The sequence below is a fragment of the Mauremys mutica genome, chromosome 16 (genome assembly GCF_020497125.1).
Source record: "Mauremys mutica isolate MM-2020 ecotype Southern chromosome 16, ASM2049712v1, whole genome shotgun sequence".
In the NCBI taxonomy this organism is placed as follows: Eukaryota; Metazoa; Chordata; order Testudines; family Geoemydidae; genus Mauremys; species Mauremys mutica.
This window is the reverse complement of record NC_059087.1, coordinates 25,122,765-25,150,114: the sequence shown is the minus strand read 5'-3', so window position 1 is coordinate 25,150,114 and position 27,350 is coordinate 25,122,765. Positions and strand designations below refer to the sequence as shown.

At 46.3% G+C, this 27,350-nt stretch overlaps 1 long non-coding RNA gene across 1 annotated transcript; it reads left to right on the top strand.

Moving 5' to 3' along the window:
- Positions 1-216: 216 nt before the first annotated feature.
- LOC123351183 lies at positions 217-26,480 on the top strand. Its single transcript, XR_006573947.1, has 3 exons — positions 217-346; positions 5,871-6,124; positions 26,348-26,480. It is a non-coding gene; the product is annotated as an uncharacterized LOC123351183 (long non-coding RNA).
- The last annotated feature ends 870 nt before the right edge of the window (positions 26,481-27,350 follow it).

The window sequence follows — 27,350 nt, the reverse complement described above, 5'->3', positions numbered from 1 at the left end:
TGACCAGTTGGGCATTGTATCTAATAAGCAGCAGTCTCTGGTAACACAAAAGTGACTTAGCTTTACTGGAATAAGAAAGTCTGCTTATTAAACATTTGCCAGACTCAGTGGACAATTAACTGCAAATAACCTTCTTAAAGAAGCAGACTCTTGGAAAATAGTGATACTTTTCACCTTTCATCCAAGGACCTCTGGGTGTTTTACACAGGTGGTGGAGTATCACCCTCATCATATAAATGGAAGACTGTGAAGGGATATGTGGCTCTTGCCTAGTGAGATGGAAAATGACAAGGAGTAGTGCTATTATCAAGGCTGATTCCCCACTCTGGCACTTGGAGTGCAGAAGGTGGGGCCTGCAAGGATTCTAAATATTAATTCTGGCCACTCCAGGCTTGTATTACACTCCCAAAGTTACAGCTTTTCTCTGACCTTGGATGGGTAGATGCTGCCACCACCCAAATGCAAAACCCCTTTGAGAGCCCAGGAAGGCGCACTTGGGAATTCCTCCCTGTGGGGTACCCTCAAGCCCTTTCACCCCCTTCCAGTGAAGAGCTGAGAAAAAAAACAAAGGAAATCAGCTGTTGCCACCAGCTAATTAAACAACATGTGCACAAACCTCTTAAGGACACAAAATCCAAGGTAAATTTTACTAAAAACAAAAAGAAAATACATTTGAAAAAATCCACTTACAAAAATTAAGCATCAAGAATAACCTTCTTGAGGTCCAGCTTAAAGGTTATAAGCATAACAAAGCATTAGGGGTTAGCACAGAGAAGTCCACAAGCCAGAAAGAAATAAACCTAATCATATCTTCCTAGACATTCCCTGATCTACTTACATCTCTGGGGTTTCAAATGAGTAGTTTCTAGGTATGATTTGATGATTTTTCATACCTAGCCCAAGCTCTTACGGCATAGCTGCTTTGTCCCGTCTCTCCGGGAGAACACCGCAGACAGACAAAGGGGAAGTTTTTTCCCACTTTTAAAAAGTTCTAGCCTTCCCCTTGGCTGTTTTGCTTTTACCTATGCAGGGAGACTTTTTAACCCTTTACAAATAAAGCAAGCAGAGAACAACTACTAAGAGGGATTTTATAGCTGATTGGCTGGCTGAGTCTATAAGAGGGAGCTACCTCCTCTCCTTCCCCCCTCCCCCTTTAATTTATCACAGCTGTCTTTCAGGACTATTTCAGTATTACCTTGTGGCCTAGGTACTGACACATTTATTGATGATGTAGAAGACTTTATTTTTTCCTGTCTCCCCCTGAAAGTGGAGGTGGAGCAAGAGGAGGGGTTGAGGCTTCCTCTTCTTCACGTCTTTCCCTGAGGGTACTATAGTGGTTAAGAAAAGAAAGCTATTGTTTTAGAGGCTATGCCAGTTTCTTTTCTACAGCTCGTCTTTGGGAACATAGTGCTAAACCGAATACTCTATGTGGACAGCATGTTTGTTCCTTTCTCTCTTTGATGGCTAGCCTTCTCGCTCTTTTTCTGTAAGTGGGTGGGGGAAAACTGGTGTTGGGGTTGCACTTTTATAAACCAGGGAGTTTCAAATTTGGGGCGGGCTTCTAAAATGAGAGGGACACTTCTGAGATCAGGAGCTCAGGGCTTGTCTATATAGGGAAGTTAGTGTGCAGCAGACTGTGAATTTACAGTGCCCTCGCTACTTTGCGCTTACTATGCAGGGCCACCCAGAGGATTCCGGGGGCCTGGGGTCTTCGGCGGCAGGGAGCCCCCGCTTCGGCGGTAATTCGGTGGTGGGAGGTCCTTCCGCTCCGGGACCCGCCGCTGAAGTGCCCCGAAGACCCGCGGTGGGGACCCCCCCGCCACCGAATTACCGCCGAAGCAGGACCTGCCGCCAAAGTACAGCCGGGTCTTCGGCAGTAATTCGGCGGCGGGGGGCCCCCGCTGCGGGTCCTCGGGGCACTTTGGTGGCGGGTCCCGGAGCAGAAAGACCCCCCACCAGCAAAGACCGGGAGCGGAAGCAGCACCGGGGGCCCGGGCCCCGCGAGAGTTTTCCGGGGGCCGGGACCCCGGAGTGAGTGAAGGACCCCATTCCAGGGGCCCCGAAAAACTCTCGTGGGGGCCCCTGTGGGGCCTGGGGCAAATTGCCCCACTTGCCCCCCCCCCCTGGGCGGCCCTGTTACTATGTGGACACTCCACGCACTAAAAGTGCCTTTGTGCATGTTAGCTTAACACATTTTAAAGTGCACCAACCTAAACTGACCAAGGACACCTCTAGTGTGCAGTAAGAATGTCCACACAGAGTTAGTATGGAGTAGCTAGTGCACTGTAAATTCATATCCTAGCTTGCTATGCACTAACTTCTGTGCAGATAAGCCCTTTGAGTGGCAGACTGATACCTGAAATATGCTACATTGACGTGGAGAAAACAACGAGGAGTCCTTGTGTCACCTTAGAGACTAACAAATTTATTTGAGCATAAGCTTTTGTGGGCTAGAACCCACTTCATCAGATGCATGAAGTGAAAAATACAGGAACAGGTATAAATACATGAAAGGATGGGGGTTGCTTTACCAAGTGTGAGGTCAGTCTAATGAGATAAATCAATTAACAGCAGGATACCAAGGGAGGAAAAATAACTTTGAAGTGGTAAGAGAGTGGCCCATTACAGACAGTTGACAAGAAGGTGTGAGTAACAGTAGGGAGAAATTAGTATTGGGGAAATTAAGTTTAGGTTTTGTAATGACCCAACCACTCCCGGTCTTTATTCAGGCCTAATCTGATGGTATCCAGTTTGCAAATTAATTCCAGTTCTGAAGCTTCACGTTGAAGTCTGTTTTTGAAGTTTTTTTGTTGAAGAATTGCCACTTTTAGGTCTGTTATTGAGTGACCAGAGAGACTGAAGTGTTTTCCTACTGGTTTTTGAATGTTATGATTTCTGATGTCAGATTTGTGTCCATTTACTGTTTTCTTTTATTCTATGCAAAAGTACATGGCAGAGGGGCATTGCTGGCACATGATGGCATATATCACATTGGTGCATATGCAGGTGAATGAGCCCCTGATGGTGTGGCTGATGTGGTTAGGTCCTATGATGGTGTCCCTTGAATAGATATGTGGACAGAGTTGGCACCGGGGTTTGTACAAGGGTTTGGTTCCTGGGTTGGTGTTTTTGTTGTGTGGTGTGTAGTTGATGGTGAGTATTTGCTTCAGGTTGGGGGGCTGTCTGTAGGAGAGGACTGGCCCGTCTCCCAAGGTCTGTGAGAGTGAAGGATTGTCCTTCAGGATAGGTTGTAGATCTTTGATGATGTGCTGGAGAGGTTTTAGTTGGGGGCTGTAGGTGACGGCTACTGGCATTCTGTTACTTTCTTTGTTGGGCCTGTCTTGTAGGAGGGGACTTCTTGGTATCCTTCTGGCTCTGTCAATCTGTTTCTTCACTTCACCAGGTGGGTACTGCAGTTTTAAGAACACTTGATAGAGATTCTGTAGGTGTTTGTCTCTGTCTGAGAGATCAGAGCAAATGAGGTTGTATCTTAGAGCTTGGCTGTAGACAATGGATCATGTGATGTGGTCTGGATGAAAGCTGGGAGGCATGTAGGTAAGTATAGTGGTCAGTAGGTTTCCGGTATAGGGTGGTGTTTATCTGACCATCGCTTATTAGCACTGTATTGTCTAGGAAGTGGACCTCTTGCGTGGACTGGTCCAGGCTGAGGTTGATGGTAGGGTGGAAATCGTTGAAATCTTGGTGGAATTCCTCAAGGGCCTCCTTCCCATTGGTCCAGATGATGAAGATGTCATAAATGTAGCGCAAATAGAGTAGGGGTGTAAGGGGACGAGAGCTGAGGAAGTGTTGTTCTAAGTCAGCCATAAAAATGTTGGCATACTGAGGGGCCATGTGGGTATCCATAGCAGTCCCGCTGACTTGAAGGTATAAATTGTCCCCAAATCTGAAATAGTTGTGGGTAAGAACAAAGTCACAAAGTTCAGCCACCAGGTTTGCTGTGATGGTATCAGGGATGCTATTCCTGATGGCTTGTAATCCATCTTTGTGTGGAGTGTCAGTGTGGAGGGCTTCTACATCCATAGTGGCTAGGATGGTGTTTTCTGGAAGATCACCAAAGGATTGTAGTTTCCTCAGGAAGTCAGTGGTGTCTCAAAGATAGCTGGGAGTGCTGGTAGCGTAGGGCATGAGGAGGGAGTCCACATAGCAAGATAATCCTGCTGTCAGGGTGCCAATGCCTGAGATGATGGGGCATCCAGGATTCCCAGGTTTATGGATTTTGGGTAGCAGGTAGAATACCCTTGGTCAGGGCTCTAGGGGTGTGTCAGTGTAGATTTGTTCCTGTGCTTCTGTAGGGAGTTTCTTGAGCAGATGATGTAGTTTCTTTTGTAATCCTCAGTGGGATTAGAGGACAATGGCCTGTAGAATGTGGAGTTAGAGAGCTGTCTAGCAGCCTCTTGTTCATATTCCAACCTATTCATGATGACGACAGCACCTCCTTTGTCAGCCTTATTGGTTATAATGTCACTTGTTTCTGAGGCTGTGGATGGCGTTGTGTTCTGTATGGCTGAGGTTATGGGGCAAGTGATGCTGCTCTTCCACAATTTCAGCTTGTGCACGTCGACGGAAGCACTTTGTGTAGGAGTCCAGTCTGTTGTTTCGACCTTCAGGAGGAGTCCACACAGAATCCTTCTTTTTGTAGTGTTGGTAGGAAGCTTCCTGTGGGTTAGTGTGGTGTTCAGTGGTGTGTTGGAAATATTCCTTGAGTTGGAGACGTCAAAAGTAGGATTCTAGGTCACTGCAGAACTGTATCATGTTTGTGGGGGTGGTGGGGCAGAAGGAGAGACCCTGAGATAGGACAGACTCTTCTGTCAGGCTCAGAGTATAGCTGGATAGATTAACAGGTGAGTTAAGGGAACCACTGTTGTGGCCCTGTAGCGGGGTGCTTATCCCACTCCTGCCCCGAAGGGCTTAAAACAGCCCTGGGTGAGGGCTGTGGCAGGGAAAGCAGCTACTAGGCTGATTGGGGAAGCAGACGCAGCTGGGCCATGTCCCAATCAGGCCCAGCTGGCCCCTGTAAGAGGCTGTGAGCCAGAAGCCCAGTAAGTCTCCTTCTGCTTGGAGAGGGAGAAGGGCCTGGCTGCAAGGTGCTAAATAAGGAACCTAGAGTGGAGCAGGTCTGGGGAAGGGCCAGAGGAGCTGGGGGCTCCGGCCTAGGAAAGCCTCAGGCTGCAGGCCTGGTAAGGCCTATTAGGTACTGGGTTGCAGGGGCAGCCCACAGGTAGCCAGAGGCAGCAGGTCCAAATCCCTTTGCCTGTGATGAGCGGCTTATACCGCAGTCTGCCCCAGTGAATGGGGGCTAGATGGAGACTGGGCAGTAGCCAAGACTGAGGTGAAGTGGGGATAGTGGGTGGGGGTTCCCCTGGGAGGGGGAGACCCAGAACTGTGGGGGTACTGCCGGGGGCAGCACCCAGTTAAAGGGGCACCAGGGTCCTGGGAGGGACACAGGGGCCAAGCGGCAGTGGGACACCGGCCTGCAGAGGGCGCTCCAACGGCTGGAAAGCTAATTCCCAGAGATGACCAGCAGGAGGCGCTGCAGGGGTGAGTCTACGCACGCCTACAGGCCCCTTGTGGCATGTAGGAGTTTAGATAGTTTAGTGTCCTTTTTCCTTTGTAGAGATGCAAAGTGTGTGTTGTGAATGGCTGGACTGATGCAAATATGAAGACTCAGAGATTCCATTGGGGAAGGGCTGCATACCTAGAACTTAAGCCTGCTCTCACTGAAGCTGGTGGGAGTAGGATTGGGGCTCCAGAGGTGCTCACAGAATAACCTCAGGTACAAGTATGTCTGGTGGGGTTTTAACTATTGCTGTGTTTTGTTTTCCAGTGATCATGTTCTTGCTTTTTGTTAGCTACAATCACAGGGTCTACGTAGAGGTCAATGATGGGAGATGCTCCTTTCTCCCAAAGGTTCTCACCGGAGGATGCTGAGAGGAAAAGCGCTCCTCACTTCCCTTGTCCATCATCCTGTACAGGAGGCCACCAGGAGAGATTGAAACAGTGCAGGCTGCAAAATGTGAATGACACCCAGCCTACCTTCTGACACCTGTCAGTGAGGGAGGAACAGAGCCAGCTTAAAACAACCAAAAGCCACAATGGAGGCTTAGTAAGTTATTTAAATTTATTTGATACACAGATCGTGAGCTCTTCAGAGCAGGGAACATGTCTGGATGTTTTGTGAAGTGCTGCAGCCATTTGCTGAGCAGTTAAATGAATAGCAGTAATACAACACTTGCCAGTAAACACCATTTATATATACAAAACCCACACACTAAGTGGTGGCAATACCTATATGATAAATTGCCTAGCCAGGATACAAGTTGCATTTTATCATTCACCCCTGACCACCTCACCTGCCCCCTACATGCTAATCCATCTCCCTGAGGATTTCTCCTAACATTCCAAAGCTTGGGAGCAGTTCCAAACAGCTGCCACTTCAAAGAGAGGAGGAAGAAACACTTCTCTGGCAGATTTTTTTTTTTATTTTCTCCCCCACAGTTATATTGGTCTGAGGTGTAAGATGGATAGCATTCAATCTTGCACTACTCACAATTGTAAAGACCCAATACTGCAAAATCCACAAGGGCTGGAAGTGGGTGCTATGCAGTGACTTCCCCATTGAGCGTCACAGCCTCTTGAAATCATGTCCCAAAAGAGAGGGAAGGAGGTGTCAATATCAGCAAAGGAAAAAACGCAAAAGCCAGCCCCATGGCAGCTTCCTTTGGCCAAGGTCCCATTGAAAAATGTCTTCCATCTGATCCAAGGGTCCACTAACACAGGGCTGCTTCTTTCAGCTACAAATAAAAAACACCAGTTCTTATTGTGGCTACAGTCTCTGTGCAGCAGTACAGTCCTCTTGAGTTCAAAGCAGTGGGCAAGCCCCAGGTGCTACTTCCCATAGGGAATTCCCAGTACAGGAGACAGCCAAGCATCACTAGGGAAAAAGAACACCTCTCCTGTAATCCTCTACACTAGCTACCTCTGCTTCTCTTTTGTGGCTTTCCCTACTTAAAGGGCTTGTCCACACAGGGAAATTTATCAGCATAACTACAGCAGTATGATTCCCTGTGTAGACATTCTTATTCTGGAATAAGAGTATTTATACTAGTACAGTTATGCAGGTAAATTTCCTTGTATAGACAAGGCTGGCACAGCTGTCAGCTCCATCTCCCAGTACTCTATCAGTTGCCAGGTCTTCTCTCTAGGACTAGCAGCTCACGCAATCTTTCAGTTTACACCTTTCAGTCTAGTGAAGAGTTTTAACACTTTCCCGGACACCACAGGGACCAGGCACATACTCTGTTATAGAGAAATCCATTGCTTTCCAATGAGATATAAAATATTTGATTCAAGCCCTGGCAAATCATGACATATAACCTTAATGTTTCTACATTACCTATGAAAAACCTAATATAGATACACTTTTAACAACTCTAAATATTACTTGTTATAATTTTCCTGTCCTACACAATTGAACTCATGGACTGAGATTTTCAAAGCAGTTTAGGCCATTTAGACACATCTTCCATTAATTTTAATGAAAGATAGAAGATGTGCCTAGACTGCTTTGAAAATCTGTCATGGTAACTAAAGCAATCTGGATTTACAGATACAAAGAGATAAGAAAAATAGTATCAATAAAACTATTTAAAACTTTCAAATATTTAAATGTGTGGCATATATAGAACTGATAACTGTGTGGATTACAGTTTTAAATAGTAGTTATTTGGGATGACCTGCAAAATACGCTCATGGCTTTGCCATTTATGAATAATGTGACATTTTGACCTCATGCCAGTAAAACCCTTCCAACATAACATTATTATATATAATCATCCATGTTAGTAATTATATACTCTATGCACTGAGCCAATACAGGGGTGCAAAAAGATGCAAGTTAAGAACAATTTGTAAGTCATCTTTAAAGGTTTTAATCCATGCAGAGTGTATAAAAATAAGACACAGGTAACTCCCAGACACAGTGGGTGTGTGAGACTGAAATGATGAGATTGACAGATTAGAAGAATTGGATAACCCAGTTTGCAAAGGTCCATTGGAAAGCGGTTCATTGGCATAGCAGACAGCAGTCATGACAGGCAGGTGGCTAAAAACAGGAACCAAAGCAGAAAGAGGGGAAAAAAAAATTCCTGCAGCTACTTAGAGTACCGCAGAGAGGAAACTTACAGGATCTCTCCAGCAAACCAGGATAACAGGCCACTATGAATGAGAAACAAGCTATATAACATACATACACAATTGCTCACATAGAGCTGCATTAAAAAAACATTAAGGTTGCAAAATCAAGCACTCAAAAGGATAAGTCAGAATTCATGTTGCCCATGCAGCCTTAATTCTGTACCCCTCATGTGTTTGCATAAATTACATGATCACATAACATTTTTTTCCACTGAATAGAACTGAAACTCCTTAGTTATGCATGTCATGGGCCCTGTATGGTCAACAGCTAGTGAAGAGTCTCCTTTAGCAAAAGCCTGTGCTACTGCAGCAAGACAATCTGAGTTGTATCTCCAATGTTGGCCTGAAACCTTAAATGTCCATGGTAGGCAATAGAGTGACATCTGTGACATTTGGGAAGCGACAGATTTGTTTCTATATTCTAATTATTACATCTAATTACAAGAAAAATAAATCTCTTTTCTTTCTTTAAAGTCATCGGTGAGGAAGGAAGATTTTGTGGTAGAAGCACAGGATCCACAGAGATTTGGAGTCTTTCTATTCCTGGCTGTGCCATAAACTTCCTCTAGAACCTTGCCCAAGCCACTGACCCTTTCTGTACCTCAGTTTCCCCATCTGCAAAATGGGGGAAAACGCCCTCTGGCTGATCATGCTGCCAGGGCATTATCTGGTTTCCAGCAGATTAAAGCTCCCATAGGCAGTCTCATATACCACAAATGTAACTAAATTAAATTAAACTCGGCAGTGGGCTTAATTACTGACGGGAATCCTACATTTCTTCATCAGCACTCACAAACTCCAGCATCTTCATTTTGGAAATATTGTCTCGTGTGAATTCTTAAGCAACAGCTGGCATGATAAGACATGCATGTGTGTGTCCAAAAATACACGCCCTGGGTGTGGTATAAAGAACAAAGCCAAAGGACATGTGCCTTCAAAACTTGCCTTCTACTGGGAAGTGTGAGTATGGTGTAATAATGTACACCCGTATGAGCCCTAGAGAGAGAGACAGGCAGACACCTTGAAAAATAATTCTGCATTCCTACAATCTTCTGATTAATTGCTGTATTCCAATCACATGACTGGAAGTCACCAATAACCAGCAAGAGTATTTGATCATAATTACTTACAGGGAGATTTTTAAAGGCACAAAGAGCAGTTAGACAGCCAGCTCACACTGAAAGTCAATGGGAGTTGGGTACCTAAACTACCCCTTGTGCCTATGAAAATATCCCCCCATTGGTGCTTTGAAAACTTCTACACGTTAATCCTCAAAACACCACTGCCCATGCACTCCTTACTGTGGCAAATCTTCCACAGAAGCAAATGGGTTTTGCAGCCTACTTGCAGCTCCCACTGCCTTCCACCTGGAATTGTGGGTGCTTAGTGCTTCTGAAAAAATCAGACCCAGGGTTTCTCAAATGGGGCACTTAAACATAGACACACTCAAAACTGGAGGTCACTTTGGGCTAAGTAAGTTGCCTATGGACACCCACTAGTGTTTGCAGCAAAGCCAGATTGAGAACTCACAACTTCCAGTCCCTGCTTAGTTATACCATGCTTGCTCTCACTTTGAGTTCATATCAACATTTCCAAGTACAGAATAACTCCAAAATGAGTGGCATTATGGGGGTGACACCAGAATTTTGAAACCTGAACTCTCCTCCTGAACCAATACAAATGAAAAGGAGAAAAAAAAAAAGGTCTTGTCTGTCTCCTGTGCATTAGTTGTTCCTGAAAAGAGCAACAGCAGCACTGTTTTGCTGATGGTGAAAAATGAATACTGTGCAGAAGTGACTGGAGGGCATTTTAGATTTCATGTTTGGGAAACAAACAAAGCACAAATTGACTTTTTATAAAGGTCAAGTAAAAATTAGATATCTTAAAGCAGCACAGACTTTTCAGCCTGGTTCATAACAACAAAATTCTAGTGAAGAAGAATATAGACATGACCAGGATGACAGATCATCCAAATTGGGACCTAGGAAAAAAATACAGCAATGAGCAAAAATGCTGTTTTTGCATGAAAGTCTTAGATTGCAAATAGCATCGTTGTTTGCAGAAATTTGTGAGGTTGGAGTTGATACAATGGCCTCCCCAAGACCACCCTTACAGTAGCAAGAACCAGCCAGACTGTCCTGCTCATAGCCTGATGGTTCCACCATAAAATGTCAGAGGTTTCTAGTGAATTACATGGCTGTGTGTTGAAACTGGCATCTTATACAGATACTACAACCCACCCTCTCTGTGAAAAGCACATAAACAACAATGTATATCAATACTGAACAGTTACAATATCACACTGTATGCACATGGACTAAACTGGATCCCATGTGAATTGCTGCCCAAAGATGTTGTTGCATAGCGTTACAGCCTTAACCTGTTTTCTATTAATTACATGCTTTGTGATTCTTCATCATACAACTGCTGCGTTTGGTGCCACCACTCAACTTCATCTCTTTTCTTGTCACCATGTTGTGACTCTGCTCTGCCCCATGCATGGGAGGAGCATTAAGACCCAGGGACAACAGAGCTTCTGGGAAGTGAAACCAGAGGGTGACCCTGGGGAAACAGCTGCAGAATTAAAAACAAAAAACAAAACCCTACAAACTTGGAAGCATAAAAAGAAAAAGGTTCTGCAGCTTGGTTCCCTACTGACCCCCAGACCATTCCTGTCCCCAACACAGAGACTACCACCCTTGTGTGTGCTTAGCGAGAGAGGGTGATCACAAACAGGACTGAACAGGCTCTGCACAATCTCAGCTGATATCCCAAATGTTGACACACACCCCTTCCCCCAACATTTCAGTCAGAGATCAGCCTTGCTGGATCTTTAATCTCCTCCTCACAGTTTCACATACGAACCTTGGCTTGGATATTTGGATACATTTCCTTTTTTTTTTTTTAAATTGTCTTTTGAAGCCAAGTTGCTGAGTGAATTGTAAAGGGAGAGAATTCCAAGAGTGTTAGCTTCTCTGCTGTTCCCAGGGCAGTCCTGGGCCAAAATAAACCTCTGCCATGCCAGCAGCAGTTACTTACACTCAAGCCTCATGCACTGTTTTCAGTTTCTTAAAACGGAGCCTTCCTCCACTTTCCCCTAATAGATAAGTCCTTCTAAAAACCAACCCCAACTTTTCTGTTTCCCTTGCCCCTTCCCCATGCCCTCCGGGATTCCCAGAATAACTCAGAAAATCAAGGCCACATCCCACCAGATTGCAAAGAAAATTCTTGATCTGCCCCAGTCTGGCAACATGGAATTAGAGCTGCCTATAGAGACTGAATGAGCAGAAGAAGGTAGACATCCTGTCTAGGGGGCAGCGAGAGAGACCTCTGCCCAGAACTCATCCAGTTTTGCAGCAAAGCTTTTCCATTCCTCCTTGCCAGGGCCAGCTCCAGGCACCAGCCGACCAAGCACGTGTTTGGGGCGGCACCTTGGGGCGGTGCGGCGCTTGGGTTTTGGGGTTTTTTTGTTGTTTTTTTTTGGTTCGGCGGGGCTGCGCTGGAGGGTTTTGTTTGTTTGTTTGTGTTTCGGCTGGGCGGTGCTCGGAGGGGGGGGTGTTTGGGCGGTGCGGCGCTCGGGGGGGGCGAGGGCTTCGGGCAGCGCGGCGCTCGGGGGGGGCAGGGGCTTCGGGCGGCACGGCGCTCGGGGGGGCAGGGGCAGCGGGCCGCGCGGCGCTCGGGGGGGCAGGGGCTTCGGGCAGCCCGGCGCTCTGGGGTGTGTGTTTGGGTGGCGTGGCGCTCGGGGGGGGCAGGGCCTTCGGGCGGCACGGCGCTCGGGGGGGGCAGGGCCTTCGGGCGGCACGGCGCTCGGGGGGGGGCAGGGCCTTCGGGCGGCACGGCGCTCGGGGGGGGCAGGGGCTTCGGGCGGCACGGCGCTCGGGGGGGGCAGGGGCTTCGGGCGGCACGGCGCTCTTTTTTTGCTTGAGGTGGCAAAAAAGTTAGAGCTGGCCCTGCTCCTTGCCCCCCATTTCTAGCCTTTCAGTGAGGCAAAAACCCAAGCCCCGATGTACAATTTTAGCAACAGAGTTGTGTGCTGCACTGCCAGGTCAATATAAATTCTCATTCTGCCAGGCCATGGGATCAACAGCAGAGCTTCTCTGTAACTGCTACTTGGGCCTCTGGTCTGGATTAGCCTACACATCATCTTTAACCTAAATGTGGTAAAATGCCCAGTGAATCTGTGTAGTGGCAGATCCACCTGCCCTAGTCTGCGCACAAGACCCCTTACCCTTCTCCACCCCCGGATACCTTCAAATAGGCAAGGGGCTTACATACACCACAGCCTCCCAAACCCTGTTCTTCCCAGTGCATAATGGAAACTTATTTGTTCTGTGCAAAAGGTCCCATTCGGAGACAGCAGGATTTGTTCTTAACTGCAGATTAATACTTTACATTGTGCCTCTGCTTTATTAACAGTGTTTTAAAAAGGGCCATGGAGAGCCTGAATATCTGCTCACATTAAAGTTGGTTTAAATTTTTGAGATTTCAATAACATTTTTTCACAATTTTTAAAATCTGCTCATATTTTAAATAAATTGGCATCAGCTGTGTTCATATCCATTTTCTGTTTGTTTCCTGTGAATATGCATGCAATTGAGCTCTGGTGGCCCACATGTTTGTGGAAAAGGGCTTTTAAATTTTCACGTGCAAAATTCTGTACCATAAGTTCTTGAGCACTTGTCCAACCAGTGAACACAAACAACAACATGGCTCAACACAACTTAGCCGCACAGCTCAAATTCTAAATATCAAATAACTGCAGAAAACTTCCTGCAATAGAATCAGAGAGTTAAAAATTTTCACAGAAGTTTTAATCAAATACTTTTGAATTAACAAATAAATGTGTGGAAAAAGCAATCTGATCACTGGCACTTTGTGAGCAAAGAAAAAGGCAAAGCAAATTGGATAGATTAATTGTTGCAAAGTGTTCCCAGAGCTCTAGTAAATATATTAACCCTCCAACCCCTGCTGACTTGCTCCATTTAAGAGGTGAAACTAAACCCACAATCTATTTATTGCTTAGGATACTGATGTAGAATTCAGCAAAACACTCCCTCCCCTCCATTCTGAGGCAAAATTTCCCCACTTTTTAAAGTTCAACATGCAGCATAGTCCTTACACTACCCTCTAGAGACCAATAACTTCACCTGTCACCTCCACCCTCTCCAAAATACAAATAGCCTCTGCTAGCCCGCGAAAATAAAAGTGCTGAACTGCTCCTGAAGCATGGTTTCCTTCCCGCAGGTATGTCATCAGAATGGAACTGTTATTAAAAATGCTACAAGAATGGTCTGAAATTTTGCAGTAACTTTGTTGTAAACTTCAGTCTTCTAGAGCCTTTTTTTTTTAAACACAGAAGATAAAGCGTATAAGTTTATTTGTAAATATGTTCTCGAATAAGGTTGCCCCTGGGCATTTCAGTTATAGGCTGGGGTGTCTGAATGAGCTATTTCTCTCTCTCTCACACACACACACACTTACTTTAGTTCTAACTGGATCTGTCCCAGTCACAGCTGGAAGGGCCTTTCCTTCTTTACTTTCCACTTGTCCTTTTCCACACTCAATTCTTGGAATCCCTAGCTCCACCTTCCATTTGCTGTCCCTACCAAATCCCCCAGGTCTCTCTCTCTCCCACCACTAGAAAGGATTTTTTGATCCAATAAATTATCCAAAAGAACACATCATCTAATCAAAAGAATTAATTAGACTCTTTCTCCCTGATGCTTGCGTTCTCACATTCACACCCCTGTCTTCCTTCCTTCACATTCTCTCCCCCTCCCCTTGCCCACTGCCTCTCCTCTATCTCTTGTATGAATTCTGATTCCCCATTCCCCTCCTTCACATTTCTGCTCTCGCTCTCTCGCTGTGGCACTGGAACATTCAGCAGGAATATGATGGATGAGCACCTGTCACAGCTTGTTTATTATAATTCAGACAATCAATTACACATCTCTAATGCTGGTCCTCCCCCTGGAAATTTACATGCGCGGCACAAACCAATGTGAAAATGGAATCTCATTTGCCAAGTATCTTTCTATGGGTACAGCATGATGATTACAGTCTGTGTTTGTTTCAACAGTTGTGTACGGCTGACAGTGTCATCATTTACTGCCCGCCACCGGTCACATTGCTCTGAGGCATTATTTATTGTGTTATCTAGGCCAAAGCTTTCAGAAGAGGAGGATGTTGCTGATGCCACTGTGCTCAAAGCAGGCAAGCAAGGTAGATTTCACGGCAGGCACACAGCTGTACCAGCAAGCGCCTGCCTTTGTTTCTCTGTGCTGGGTCTCTGTGCTCGCCTCATCTTATTTCTTTTAAGGAATGAGCCTGTAAACTCTTGTATTAGGTTGCCTGGGGCTCAGGCAGGGGAACAATGCAGTTCACCCTGTTAAACAAATCCCAGGAAAGACTGCGGTTTAGTAACTAGAGAAAGGGGATTGCAGGGCAGGAGAGTGTAATAGGCTGGCGAGCGTTTGGCTGAAACGCCACATAGCTGGTGCTGATCCTGCTGGGAAAGGGTTAACTGAGTTCTGCTGACTCCCTGAGGCAGGCGGCTCCTCCTCCCACCCTGGTGTAAAGAAGTTGAGAGTGGTTCTGTGGGGAGAGAGGAGCCAGTGTGTGGGCAGAGCAGCCGAGCTGGAGGAGAAGGTTTATGCTGAAAGAGTCAGAACTCCACAAAGAAAGTGTAGGGAAGCGGATTTTACCTCTGTGAGTTGTGTTTGTAGAGCAGGTTTGAAAAGGGACTTGTGCAGAGGAAGCTTCATTATTACAGCTGGGCCAGATTTAATTTAATACATTTGCCGGAAAATGTATATTTAAGGGCACCAAAATTATTTGAAAATTTGGGTTGAATATGGGAAATTGTTTCAGCTGGAGGGAAAAAGGAAATTTTTTTTTGAAAAAGTCAAAACGGTTAGTGTCAACCATTTTAAAATATTTCATTTTGAACACTTCAAAATAAAAAAATGTTGACATCATTTCACAACAGTATTTTGTTTAGAAATTTAGCTCATTTTTAAGAAACAGAATGAAAACCCCTGAAAATAACCCAAAATTAAACAAAAAGGTGAAAAATATTGTTTCAGTCAAACCCAAACAATTTTTTTTCAGTTTTCTTCATTTCAGAGAGAGAGAGAGAAAAAAATGAAAACAGTTTAGTTTGAACCAAAATGAATATGGGGATTAAGGTATTTAGTTCAGCCCTCCAAACCAAAAAAGAGCAATTATTCTCTCTCTCACTCACACACACACACACACACACACACACACACACAAAGCAAAAGATGGCATGGAAGGGGAGACCCCCCCCCAGCCCCCAATGGGACAATGGCAGAGAAGTGGGGCTTACCGTTCCAGCCCTAGGGTTGAGTTTCTAAGGTCCTCCTTTCATTGGGAGGAGCAAGACACACGAACTATCACATTGTTGACTTAAGCTGGCAGTTCGTTCACTTGTCAGTAGCAAGAGTCAGATGCTTCCCTCCATTAGCCTCTGCCAGGCTGAATCTGGTTGGTTTTGTTTTGTGTCTCAATAGGTCTGTTGATATAATGGCAGTTCTGACATTAGAGTGCTTGAGACTCTGTTACATCCAGAAGAACAGGGAGGCAGGGCTATCTAAGAATCATTCTGCTATAGAGGCTATTGAAAAATATTAGATGTAACAGTTTTCCATTGGAAAATGCTGTTCCATTAAAATCAAAATGTTTAACGTGGGAAGTGTTGAATTTTGTCAAAAGTTTCAATAGAGAAATTTTGAAACAATTCAAAATTGAAATGGTGTATTTCATTTTGACTTTATGGAGTATTTCATTCTGATTATTTCATTTTCTTTCAGCTTTAAGTTTATATTATAAAATTGTATTTAAATATTATATTTCTATGCTGTATTTAATATTTATATATTTAATATTTTGTATTACGTTATCAAAAGACATCAATAAGTCATTTTGATGTTTCCAAATCGATTTTTTTTTAAACTTCTGTTTCATGAAAAGTTTCAAATGCAGCACCAAGGGATTTGACACCTAACACAATACTACAACACAGCTAGTTCTTAAGAGATGTCTCCAATGAGTGGTAAGAGCTGTCGGGTGAGAATGAGGTGATTCCTGTAGGCCATCCCTGATTTTGCCACTGAGTTGCAGTGTGGCCTTGGAAAAGTCACTTAATCACCCCATTTTCATTTCCCCCTCTTTAAAATGAGATGCTGGCTTGCTTGCTTATTAAATACTACACTGCAGGTTCAGAGACACAAGGTGGGCGAGGTAATCTCTTTAATTGGACCAACTTCTGTTGAGAGAGGCAAGCCTGGACAACAGAAGTTGGTCCAATAAAAGATATTACCTCACCCTCCTTGTCTGTCTAATATCCTGGGACCAACATGGGTACGAGAACACCGCCTACAACACTGCTGTTTTGTAAGGCTGAACTAGTGATTGTAAGGCTCTTTGAGATTTGTTTATGAAAGGGGCATATTACTATTAGTATTATCCTGCCAGAAAGCCACTTCGTTTGTGATATAGAGCATGGGAACTCAGGGCTTGTCTACACCAGTGGCTCTCAACCTTTCCAGACTACTGTACCCCTTTCAGGCATCTGATGTGTCTTGCACAGCACCAAGTTTCACCTCACTTAAAAACTACTTGCTTACAAAAATCAGACACAAAAATACAAAAGTGTCACAAGCACACTATTACTGAAAAATTGCTGACTTTCTCATTTATACCATATAATTATAAAATAAATCAATTGGAATATAAATATTGTACTTACATTTCAGTGTATAGTATATAAAGCAGTACAAACAAGTCATTGTCTGTATGACCTTTTAGTTTGCTAGTGCTTTTTATGTAGCCTGTTGTAAAACTAGGCAAATCTCTAGATGAGTTGATGTACCCCTGGAAGCAATCTGCATATCCCCGGGGATACTCATACTCCTTGTTGGGAACCACCGGACTACACAGTATGGCAGTGCCGACCAGAGGGGTGTAAACTGTAGAGCACTCTAAAGAGTTGTGCTCTAACAGACCCTGTGAACCACTCTAAAGGGTTCCCAGTGTGTTCTGATGTAGTCTTGTTTGAAACAGTACTATGTTAACACAGATTAGGTACCTTTCTGAGAGCATTAGCAGGGTCTACACGGGGTAGTTAGAGAGGGCAGCGCTTTAGAACGCTTTACAGTTCACACTCCTTCTGGTGTGTAATGCCACTCCACGTAGACAAGCCCACTGTGCCAAACTATGCAGATTCCCTCCTGCTTTAATAAATAGTAAGAACTTTAATATGTAAGCAATAAGAGTGTGTGGTTCAGAAGGCAACGTTAAGCCTGTTCCCAGTGGTGTATGTTCAAAGAGTGGTGTATGTTCTCTCTGGCAGTGGGACTTCTGACATTCCTTTTTACCACTTCAGTAGCCACCTATTGGGGGTTTCATAGATTCACAGAGTTTAAGGCCAAAAAGCAACAGTAGATCATCTAGTCCAGGGGTTCTCAAACTTCATTGCACCGTGAACCCCTTCTGACAACAAAAGTTACTACACACTCCAGAAGGGGGCACCGAAGCCTGAGCCCCACAACCCCAGGCAGGGGTGGGGGCAAAGCAAAATCCCAAGAGCTTCAGCCCCAGGCAGGGGGCCGGTAACCAAGCCCTGCCACCCAGGGCTGAAACCCTTTGGCTTCGGCCATGGGCGGTGGGGCTCAGGCTTGGCTTTGGCTCCAAGCCCCAGCAACGCTAAGCCAACCCTGGTGACCCCATTAAAATGGGGTTGTGACCCACAGAACCACTGATCTAGTCTGACCTCCTGTATATCACAGGCCAGAAAATTTCACCCCGTTACTCCTGTATTGAGCTCAATAAATAGTGTCTGGCTAAAGCAGGGGTCGGCAACCTTTCAGAAGTGGTGTGCCGAGTCTTCATTTACTCACTCTAATTTAACATTTTGCGTGCCGGTAATACATTTTAATGTTTTTAGAAGGTCTCTCTCTCTAAGGCCTGGTCTACACTAAGGGCGGGGGTCGAACTAGGGTACGCAAGTTCAGTTACGCGAATAGCGTAGCTGAACTCGAAGTACCCTAGTTCGACTTACTTACCTGTCCAGACGCGGCGGGGTCGAACTCCGCGGCTCCATGGTCGACTCCGCCACCGCCGTTCGTGGTGGTGGAGTTCTGGAGTCGACCGGAGCGTGCGGGGAGTTCGAACAATCGCGTCTTGATTAGACGCGATAGTTCGAACTCAGAGAAGTCGAACTCACCGCGTCGACCCGCACAGTGAGTATGGACCTGCCCTAAGTCTATAAACTATGGTTGTCTGTAAAGTAAACAAGTTTTTTAAAATGTTTAAGAAGCTTCATTTAAAATTAAATTAAAATGCAGATCTTCTCAGTTTACTGCAGTGGTTCTTAACCTGGAGTGCACACACCCCGTGGGGCAGAGCCGGTGCAAGGATATTTTGCGTCCTAGGCAAAACTTCCACCTCCCCCGCCCCCTGCACATCGGTTCATTGAGGGGCAAATCCCAACGAGCCTTTATAGACCCAAGGGCCAGCCATGCCCAGGGGCTGCTCCCCAGACCAGGTTCCCCCCTCCCCGCCCCCTGAACTCCCCTGGAGGGTCCACAGCACCCCCGCGAGCCCTCCCCACCCCACCCGCCCCGAGTCCACTCACTGGCTTTGCCGGGCTTGAGCTGTTGCACCAGCTTGGCAGGGAGGAGCCACCTTCCGGAGGCACCGGAGAGCCAGAGCGTCCTGCTTGCGGCAGCAGCGAGCCCCAGCCATGGAGGAGCCGGCACGGTGCAGGGGGGCAGCAGCCCTGCAAAGACGGCGGTGCCACTAGCGGGGAGCAGCCATGCCACCCCTCCTGCCCAAGCTGCAGCCTGGCGCCCCTCCAGGGGGTTCCTGCAGGCTGCAGTGGATGTATGCGGGCGCCAGCCCCCATGCCCCCCCCTCGCCTAGGGTTACCATATTTCAACAATCAAAAAGAGGGGAGAGTCCTGCCCCCATCCACTCCCTCCCACTTCCCATCCTGACTGTCCCCGTCAGAATCCCCAACTCCCCCACTCCATGTCCCCTGACTGCCCCCTCCTGAGACCCCCCACCCTAACTGCCCCCATAGAACCCTACCCCCTACCTGTCCCCTGAATGCCCCAACCCTTACCCACACCCCTGCCTCCAGACAGACCCCCCCAGGGACTCCCACGCCCCATCCAACCACTCCCCACCCCGACAGGACCTCCAGAACTCCCGACCCATCCAACCCTCCCCCTGCTCCTTGACTGCCCCCCGGGACTCCCCTTACCATGCCCATGCCGGTCAGACGCTGGCTCCACGTGGAGGCAAAACACGCTGCCGGGCTGCTGCGTGCACAGCCCCTCCCCTGCAGAGTGCTGAGGCAGCGGGAGGGGGGGAGCTGCAGGAGGGAAGCCGCAGAACCCGAGCACAGTGAGGGGGGAGCCGGGGTGGGGGGGGCGCGCCTGCCACCAGTCTGGGGTCCCGGCCGTTGGCCCCACTCAGCCTCCTGCCGGGAACCCTAGGCCAGCAGGACACTGAGCGGGGCCGGCGGCTGGGACCCCGGCCTGCAGCCATGCGCCAGGCAAAAATCAGCTCGCGTGTCACCTTGTGCCGTAGGTTGCCAACCCCTGGGCTAAAGCATATTGCCCAGAAAGGCATACAGGTTTTTTTCCATCCCATGTGTGCTACTATTTCTAGGCACAATGAGATGAGTCAAGAAGAGAGAGGGTTTTTTAGTTAGTTTATTCATATATTTAGAGCACAGCTTTCTGCACGTGGAATCTCTTACCAGTAGGAGAGTTCAGCAAGTCACAAGCCTCTCATATCAGTTAGCTATTGATATATTATGTTAAAATCTCCATATCAGCTGCACTTAGAGTTGCCAGGCGTCCGTCCATCTGGGAAGGGGTGGGGCTATGGTGTTCGGTTTTGTGCGATTAGAACGGGGTGGGCAAACGACAGCACACAGGCCGGATCTGGCCCACCAGCCATTTTAATCCAGCCCTTGAGCTCCCACTCAGAAGCAGGGTCTGGGGCTTGCCCCACTCCAGCACTCCAGCCTGGGAGCAGGGTCGGGGGCCGCTCCATGCAGCTCCTGGAAGCAGCGGCATGTCCCCCCTCCAGCTCCTATGTGTAGAAGCAGCCAGGGAGCTCTGCTCCGCACGCTGCCCCTGCCCCAAGTGCAGCCCCCGCAGCTCCCATTGGTCGGGAACCATAGCCAATGAGCAGGGGCAGCACCTGCCGATGGGGCAGCACGCAGCAGAACCACCTGGCCATGCTTCCGCATAGGAGCCGGACAGGGGACATGCCACTGCTTTCGGGAGCTGCTTGAGGTAAACGCTGCACAGAGCCTGCACCCCTGAGCCACCCCCGCCGTGCCCCAACTCTCTGCCCCAGCCCTGATCCCCCTCCCGCCCACCCAACCCCTCAGTCTCAACCCAGAGCACCTTCCTACACCCCAAGCCCCTCATCCCCAGCACCATCCCAGAGCCCGCACCCCCAGCTGGAGCCCTCCCTCCCACCACACACACCCTGCCCCAGACTGGAGCCCCCTCCCACACCCTGAACTCCTCATTTCTGACCCCACACCAGAGCCTGCACCCCCAGCCAGAGCCCTCACCTAGTCCCGCACCCCAACCCCAATTTTGTGAGCATTCATGCCCCACCATACAATTTCCAGATGTGGCCCTCGGGCCAAAAAGTTTGCGCAGGCCTGGATTAGAAAGTTAGCAACCCTAGCTGCACAATGGTAGGCCAGATTGGGTATGAATTCAACTGAGTTGATTCAAATTGCAATAAACAAGGTTCATAGCCTGCAATGTTTAAGCCAGTTTTAGATAGCACTCCAACATATGTAACGTTAAGGTCACGTGGACAACTAGTTTCACAGAGAATTTTAATGAATGAAGCGGGAATATGTGGGCAAATCTGAGTCCTTCCTTCTATACAGCAAAATGCTTCTTGTGACCTCAGTAAAGTTCTACATGTGGCATAAGTTAACACTTCTTCTGAGGTGGGGGCAAAGGTAATGGAGCAGACAAGTGGGGAAGGATTCATTGCTGTCCACACAAGGGAAACTTCACCCTGGAGCTGGGTCAAGTGAACAAGTCACTTGAACACCTCAACCTCTTTTTCTCCTTCAAGCACAGAGAGTTGTTGTGAAGATGTATCAACGTATGTTAGTAACAAATTAAATAAGTGTTCAGGATTATTGTTGCCAGATCCTAATTTTATAAACAGACATGGCCTGGAATTAGGGATAACATTTTTTATGTCTGATCTGTGGAACAAGCAGCTACACTTGGAACTTCCTGAAGGAGTACTGCAAAATCACCAACACTGGCATCTTCATGACATGATGTAACATCTGCAAAGGTTGCAAGGTTCATAATCAACAGGGTACTCTTTAAACACCTGGTGATTTGAGCACACAAAATGAACATGTGAATACAGGAAGTGACCTGGGAATTTTTTGAATGGGGCTGCAATATAAACTCCCTGGTATCCAATGTAAACTCTAAGATATCAGCTGAGAGAATACCCAACATATTTGGTTGCCGACTTGGGTGGACACCCAAGATGCTGAAAACTATATAGTGTAATTGGAGCTAGAACTGAATATTTATCTTCCATTTCTTGCTTTTAGGGAAGATGTGGCACCAGATTCTTTTTCACCCAGAGCTGCAGTTTGACTAAGGGTCAAGCCCAATTAATAAAAAAATTGAATAGCATACCTGGGCCCAAATGCGCCTGGAATAACTACCAGGATACTGCTTAGGTACCAGCCTGTGATCCGGGGGGTGAGAGGAGACAGACATGCATCAAATCTCAACATTGGTATTATAGCATATAGGCTGGTTATTATATATCAGATCTATAGTCTAGTCTGCTGTGTCTGAAACAGGAAGTGCATATAAACAGACACTGCTGGCAGAGTAGCTAGGGACACATCAATCATATAGGTTAGAGGATGTCTGCAGGCTCCTAACAGGGACAACTAAGAACAGAGTGTGCTTATTCCAAAGCATGCACCACAGGGTGCATGCTTTGGAATAAGGGCCATCTCCATCTCCTCCAAATTTTGGAGCCACCATTAGCCTCTCCCACTTTCTACTCTGACATGCTGCCAGAAGGCTACTCACCAATCCAAGAAGTTGTTTCCCTTCTAAAAAGTCCAATGATGATATTTCTACCTTGTTAAAAACAAAGCCATTCTAACTCACTTATTGTGAAATAATTATTTCCCTGCTGCCACCAACACACACACACACACACACCCTTCATTGTAACTGGAATTGCAATTTGCTCATTGCAACAGACTGAAACCATGTTGGACATTTAATTCCTCTTAATTATAAATGCCATCTTGCTCTCTTTATAGGTGGGTCCCATTGTGGTGTACAAAATGGACCAATCTCCATTGTTGTTATTACTTATTTGTATTACAGTAGAGCCTAAAGGTCACAGCAGAAGCCAGGGTTCCATTATACTACAGCCACCTCGTAAGAGGCAGTTCCTCTACCAAAGAGCAGGAGGGGAAACAGAGGCATAGAGAGATAAATGGACTTGCCCAAGGTCAATGGCAGGGTTAGGAATAGCACCCTGGTCTCCTGATTCCCAGTCCAGTGCCCTGTCCTCGAGGTCACATTGCTTCTCCATCACTAACAAAATTCCATACACTTGTCCTAAAAAAATCAGTCTCACTCACATACACGTCAAACCCAGTCAATACAGAGGATACACTGACCCTGTCTGGAAATAGTGGCTGAGACGTTGCATTTTGTCATAAGATTGAAATATAAAAATTGCTCTGTTTGAACTGAGAGACTAATCCAGTGAAATGCTGGGAACCCCCAGGTCCCATTGAAAGGAGCTGCCAGCACTTTGAGGGATCAGGCCCTCTATCAAGTCTCCTTTATACATTGCTGGATACCTTTAACAGCCATGCACACAATACAGTTATGAAACAAAGAACCATTGATTTTTCCTCTGTGAGAACATGCCCTGGGGTAAATGAATCTTAACTCTTTTACCATGCCCATCACTGTTGTATCTGAGCACCTATGACAATATGAATCATTTTGTGTCTTCTCAGTCATGGTGAAAAGGATCCATTGTTTTGCCCACAGGATTTCTAGTCTTGCCTGAGTGCTCTTTTTGACAGTTAATGCTGCAGTTTTGCTGAGTCAGACGGCTCCCCCAGCTGCTCAATGGAAACACAGCTGTTATGCAAAAATAACCATGAAGGCAAGGGTTTGCACATTTTCAGTAAGACAAAAATCCAGCAATACACCAACAAAAAACCCCAAAGCCCTCTGTTTACTAAGCTGCACTCTTAGTCTTTGCTCTATTCTTCATCTGGGCCCAGGTCCGTGCTGGGCACTACTTTGTTCTTTTCAGGATGTGTCCCAGCAACTGAGCATGAGCTTGAATCCATCACTTCCTGGATTTTACCCATTCAAGGTGGCAAAGTTTTGAGCTTAATGATTAGTAGGGGAGGGGGCAGCATGCAGGTAAGGATCTGCTTTATGCACTCAACTGCCTGTATCAGGTTATGGAACAGCATGAACGGAGGTCTGTACAAACTGCTGCTTTCTTGTGTCTGGGTCCATGAAGTTACCCAGTTGTGCAGAGCCACCTGTTACTTTAGATATGAGCACAAGCTGTTCCCTCAGTGCTCCAGCACAGCTAAATTGCAACTCACAGATGCAGAATCTACTTGGATAACGCTCTGTTTCCTTAGAGTGCTCCAGCTGGCCATTGTTGCCAGTTAAAACAACACAACCCAGCACAGAAATGAGATTTCACTAAAAACGCTGGGGAGAAGGTGAAGGGGGAGGAGACATGGAGACAGAATTTGGGGGTGGAGGTGTCATTAAGAAAAAATGCATTTGGGGTTTTTAGACAGGTAATCTCGGACTATGAAAGTCTCATGAATGGTCTAGTGTTGCTGGCTGTGACCAGCATTGAATTCTCTGTTATGTGCACTGCCTTTACTGGGGTACTGTTAGGTTCTAAGAAGAGCAGCAATTTATATGCAAATACATAGCACCCTCCTCTATAGAGGAGTCTAGACTTGACTCTCTTGAAGAGCCGGTGTGCTATTTGTGTGCATCAGGGATTCTAAGCAGACCACCAAGTATTTTGTTGATGGATCCAGTGGAAAATGTAGGGAATGTCTACACTGCAATAAAACACCAAAACTCGGAGCTCACAGGGCTTGGGCTGCGGTGCCATACAATTGCTGTGTAGATGTTCGGGCTCTGGGACTCTCCCACCTCGCAGGGTTTCAGAGCCTGAATGTCCACACTGCAGTTTATAACCCCATACCCTGGGCCCTGCAAGCCCAAGTCAGATGACATGGGCCAGCTACAGGTGTTTTATTGCAGCATAACCATACTCGTAGATACCACTCAAGTCCTGGGCCTAGTGTTCTCATTGATCCCAAGATGGCCAATTAATGGAATAGCTCTGAACAGGGCTAAAACTCACTTCACCTTGCCCTGCTCACCAAGAACAGGTGTGAGGAATGAGCTCCTGCTTCTCTTGCTGTAGGGCCAGTGAGCTACATAGGGAACTATCCTTTCATACTCCCCACAACTTAACATGGTAGCATGTTAAGTCTGGGAGGCCCAAGCAGACTGATAAGCAGGGAGTGCCATATGAAAAGGACTGCTGAAAACACAGTGTTAATGACCTAGAAATCAGAAGGAAAAGGATAATTAAATTTGAGCGGGGGGGGGGGGGGGGGGAAAAAGAGAGAAGGAATTGGTGGTCAGTTCCAAAAAGGGCAGATAGTAGCTATCAATTTGCATAATAATTCTGTTAACAACAATGGATGCCTAGGACTTCTATTTAAAGGCCGTACTGTTAATTTAATAGGAAAAAATCTAATACAATTCCCTTAGAATTTTTCAATTAAATTAATGTGATGGGCTTTAATGGATATCTAAAGTAGAGAGTGTGATTAACAGAAACATTGCATAAATTATACATATATATTTAAAAAAATCTCTGGTGTATGGCCTTGCTATGCAAAGGACCTTATTCTTAGGTCTAATATCCAGTCATAATTCTATTTAAAAGAAACTCCACTCTTCACAGAGGCTAAAGTGCTTTCCCTTGGGACTTTTATCCTTCCCAGCACCTCACCAGGCAGCAATATTGTCTAAGAGGGTCAAAAATCACTGAAGACACTGACCAGGCTTTTGTTCTGTGTTAGCACAGCACCTACCACAATGGACTCCTGGTTCGTGACAGAGTCCTGGCTGCTACTGTAACCCAAATAAATAAATAAATATAAATAAATAATAAAAGCTACCCCTGGGAGCAAAACACTAAAATGCATACCATCTTCCAATACCTTCAGATCTCTCCTGAGCCAGACACGGGCAGGTGCGGTAACAACACAAGGAACATCAAAGTAAGGGTTTGTAACAGGCAGCAGCATAAACCTCACACCAAGAATAATCTTAACTTCTTGAGTAGGCACCCCCAAAAGCTGCCAAGGATGTTAGACATGTAACCACAGCATCCAATACATTCCCCCGCAAAAAAAAAAAAAATCTTGGTTAACTTTGAGATAAGCTTGCTAGGCAGCATCGCCCAAATTCAAACCATAAGAAGCAAGGAAATAAGCAGTTAAATCATTTTACACCCAATCTACACTCGCCTCACCAGTTCCCGTTCTCAACCTCAACTACCTCCCTTCTACCACATACAGCCCACATATCTCCACCCTCATCCTGAACAACCAATGTGCAACCTTAACTTCCACCATGTTTATTGGTTATGTTTTGATGATTAATATAGAGCTGGTGAGGCTTCCATAAATTGTATTTTGCATGAGTGCACGATCAGAAGTGACGTAATGGAGTCAGGTTACCATTAGGGGGAATATGAGGTCCCTTTTTCTGCGATGATTCGGGCAATGTTATGTGAGTGGGTGAACGCTTTTGTCAGTAATTAATGGAAATTTGTAAGTAGAAACTACAAACACTGAAATCTGAACGTGCATGTGCACTTACGTGATGGTGTTTTATGTTTGCGGAATTAGTGAAGGCTGAATGGGAGCTGTTCTGGGAGGTGCTCTATAGTGTGCTTGGATAACTCCATGCTGCTCTTTGGGTTTCAGATGGTTGAGCCATACTCACCAATGTACATTCCATCAGCCACACCATCAGAGGCTTGTTCACCAGCACATCTACCAATGTGATATATGCCATCATGTGCCAGCAATGCCCCTCTGCCATGTACACTGGCCAAACCGGACAGTCTCTATGAAAAAGAATAGATGGACACAAATCAGACGTCAAGAATTATAACATTCAAAAACCAGTCAGAGACCACTTCAACCTCCCTGGACACTCAATTACAGACCTAAAAGTCGCAATTCTCCAACAAAAAAACCTTCAGAAACAGACTCCAATGAGAAACTGCAGAATTGGAATTAATTTGCAGACTGGACACCATTAAATTAGGCTTGAATAACGAATGGGAGTGGATGGGTCATTACACAAAGTAAAACCTATTTCCCCATGCTAATTTTTCCCCTGTTATTGCACCTTCTTGTCAACTGTTGGAAATGGGCCATCCTGATTATCACTACAATTTTTTTTCCTCCTGCTGATAATAGCCCACCTTAATTGATTAGTCTCATTATAGTTGGTATGGCAACACCTATTTTTTCATGTTCTCTGTGTGTATATATATCTATGTATATCTTCCTACTGTATTTTCCACTGCATGCATCTGATGAAGTGGGTTTTAGCCCATGAAAGCTTATGCCCAAATAAATTTGTTAGTCTCTAAGGTGCCACAAATATTCCTTGTTCTTTTTGCTTATACAAACTAACACAGCTACCACTCTGAAACCTTAAAAGTTCTTGTAAACGGGTGGTACTCACCCCTGCGGCGCCTCCTGCTGGTTGGGCTCAGATTGCCCCGTAGTTCTGCTCTGGAGCGCCCTCGGCAGGCTGGTGACCCGCCTGTTCGCAGGCCCCGGCGTCCCTCCCTGGACCCGGTGCCCCCTTTCTATAACTGGGTCTCCCCCTCCCAGGGGAACCCCCACGCTACTATCCCCACTTTGCCTCAGTAGTGGCCACTGACAGTCATGCTCTAGCCCCACACCCTGGGGC